We start from the raw sequence: 3,535 nt of genomic DNA, 5'->3' as shown, positions 1-3,535 counted from the left end.
ACAAAAGATTGGATCTCAATTTCACACATGGAAATACATGGCTAGGATCTGAACTGTTCAGTGGTTGGTGGACTCTGCATGCTATTCTATCAATAAAGTACTTATAACACTTCAGGTGGTATTTTTTTGGGTGAATTTCACAGAACAGGAGCAAAAGTTCTTATAGCATGTGACAGGAAGCATTTGTGCCAGCGAGCTGGCCATTCCACAAGGCCATTCAAGGCTGAAAGGCCTTGTTGTATTCTCCCAGCAACAGCCAGTCTCTATACCTGTTACTCACAGGTAATGTTTGTGATCAGAAAATACATACAACCTAATATATATGGACAGGTGGGGGAGGCTGGCATCGCGCTGCCTACCTGAACCTAGTTATTAAATGTCTTGACTGGGGAGTTGCTGGCATGTTTTTTCAGCTTTGTTATCACAGTGAATTATTGCATGATTACTGCATTTGGCAGCGCAGTCAAATTTGATTGTGACTTCTCAAGCCATGCTGAGATGTGAGGAATTAGTGTTGACTCACTGATCAGATGTTTCTGAACACATACCTTTTCAGATTTAACAAACGGTCAGGTGGTGTTCCCCAAAACTAAGACCAAGTTACAGTTAAATTGTAGTCTGTCTCTTTTATAAGAAGTGACTGGCTATGCAGGGGACTGGCATTTAAAAAAATTAGTGGCCTTTAATGTGCAAGTAAGCTGCTTTTCATGTGTAAGCTGCTAAGGCACCTCCCCAGCTGTACAGACCTCAGATGTCCCAGAAGAAGGTAAAAGGCCTATCCCTCTAGATTGTGTTGACTGACTTGTTTTGTGTTCTTGGTTTTCTTGCTTTACATAATACTAGTGACTCTCAAAACGTTCAGGGGGTCTGGTTTCTTATTTACACAGTGGCTAGCTGCTTTTTTCTAACATTGCAGATTAGACAGCTGAAGCAGCAATTTCAGATCTAAATATTTTTAAGTGCTAGCAATCTTTCAGAAAACACTCATACATTTTATTAAACTTATTGCTATTAATAAATATTCAGTCTCTTCTAGATTATGCTTTGGAAAAAATAAATCCTTTAATACTAGTGCACATTCTCAACTAATAAAAGACAGCAGTCCTATGGAATATAGGGAAATACTAAAATTGGATTTGAATTGAAAGTGTAACATATCTAATAACTGCAGGGACTAGGGCTTAAGAGGACACATTTTCAAGGAGAAAAGGGGAAGGGGTTTTTATTTTTTTCTTGGCTGGAATGTATACCTCGTATTGAAATGGTTAGGTGATGCTAATGAAAGTAAAGATCTAAACCACCAATTACTTTAAAATTCTATCTCTCTAAAACAGAAATAATGCATCATATCCAGGAAAATGGGATGTGTTGCATACTTAAAATTCTTCCAAAGGCCTCTTATTTTCAGGAGCTGTAAATTTTATCCGAATTGCCAGAAAACTTTTTTTAAAGCACTAGTGCTCAGGCCATGCCTGTGGTGCTAGTCTGTACGCTGTCAAATGGTGGTTATGTGAAATCAGTGCTACTGAAAAAAACATTGAAACTCAACACTTGGGATTCAGCTGCAACTCAGTGCTTGAGCAAAATGATTATAACAGGATGCTAATTTAATTCAAGATGAAATACCTTTACTGCTGTTCTGTTAAGGGCTGGCCATAGAGGTAGGTACTGCTTTTATGTTTTGCTTGCTGGAACTGAATATAGTTGCTAGAACAGCTGTGGTGTGCCCCTCTTCAGAGGGCCAAATGTACTCCCTTTTACTTGCTCCTAATGTCCCACCTTGTTAAAGTATGGAGTTTGTCAGAGAGGGGGGAGTTTAATCCTTCCTCTCCATTTACTTCTGCTATGCCAGCACTGATTTAGTCCCCCCTGAGGGCCATGTGGCTGCTCCAAGCAGAGCTGAGCCTTTCCTTGGTGAGTAAATGCAGTACCTTTCTCAGAGCAGGATCCCAGCCCATGCAGTGGGGTAAGAGGTCTTGCTTCTTAGAGGACACTTAATGCAGCAGCCATACACAGGGGTTTCTGCAGCACTAGCTGCCTGGAGTTTTGCTGTCTAGCCTAGCTCTAGGACCACAAGTGACTCAATCTGAACTTTCCTGCTGCCTTTTGCATTGTGCCTTTGTTACCCTGGAAGTTGTCCTGCTTTTGGGGCCCATGTCTTTCTTGTAACCTAGCTGATAAATGCTGGGTTGCGTTCTTCCTTTGCATCCAAGGATGTCAGATCTGTAGGGATTATGGTACAAGAATCCTATGCAGGATCATCATCCATGCAGAATGAAGCAGAAGTGCCACCCTTTCCATACAGTGCTCAAAATGTGACTGCAGGGCCAGGCAAGAAAGCTGTATTGTAATTCCTCTTGCATTGGGATGAATTCACATGTGAGTGGGAAAGGTGCCACAAGCCTTATTACAGCCATCCCATACTCCTCTGCCACCCTATTCTGTCCAGGCAATAGACTATTACCAGGTTTGAGCCAAAAAAAGCCAGTGCTAAATAGCTATGGTAAGTTTAACACCATCCCAGAAAGACCAAGGTAACTGTGAACACTAATACATCTTACAGCATCACCTAGGAAAGTTAACATGCAAAAGGACCGAAATGGATGAGTAAATTTTTTTTTTTTTTTTAAGAGAAAGCCAAGGGATGAACTAATTGTTGTCTTCAACTGATGGAGATTCTGGGAAAGACCCTTATACTCAGAGGTGCATGCACACCAGACAAGGTTTGCAGCAAGTACAGAGAAAATTCTGGCAACATGGGTGGTCAAACTTTGAAGAAGAGTCCAGAGATAATTTTTTTCTTTGATTCTGTGACAGGCTTGGTTACACCATTTCATACACATGTGCTATGAATAGGATTCATACACGTGTTTGGATCCATGGTGTCATTTTTTTCATTGATAAAAGGAAGAAAGAGGGAAGTCAATGGAAAGTAAAGGTAATCTGTCTGACTCTGTGCACAAGCCATTTTGGAAGCAGTTATCCAAAAGTGCTAAAAGAAGGAGTGGCTATGCACCTGCAGCAGAGTAAGAGCGCTTATGTGGTTGGGTAGTGTTGCTGAGTGGTGTTTCCTGGGTGGTGCATGGCCAGGCTGCTTGCAGATGTGGGAGTTTAATCACAGTCTTTAGCCCCTGTAATCCTGAGAAAGCTGATGGAATTGCCTCGAGAAGAAGGCGGGGGGGGGTGTCGTGGTTTGGCCTCAGCCAGCAACAAAGAACCACGCAGCCGCTCGCACAACTCCCACAGTCGTGGAAAAAGAAAATGACAGGGCCAAACTCGTGGGTTAAAAGAGTGCAATTTAACAGAACAGCAAAAGGAAAAGACAAAAACGCGATTACAGGACCGCCGCGAAGCGCACCGACCGGACCCGCACCGCCGCAGCCCACCCCCGAGTGGAAAAACACAAAACCGCGATTACAGTCCCGCCGCGATGCGCACCGCCCGGCCCCGCCCCGCCGCAGCCCACCCCCAAGTGGCGACTCCTCTCCTCGCCCCGGCTAGCTCTTCTTATAGCTCGGGCATGGGTCACGTGGTA

Source organism: Charadrius vociferus, unplaced genomic scaffold (assembly GCF_000708025.1).
Source record: "Charadrius vociferus isolate BGI_N301 unplaced genomic scaffold, ASM70802v2 scaffold343, whole genome shotgun sequence".
In the NCBI taxonomy this organism is placed as follows: Eukaryota; Metazoa; Chordata; class Aves; order Charadriiformes; family Charadriidae; genus Charadrius; species Charadrius vociferus.
Note: the sequence above shows the minus strand (reverse complement) of the source record.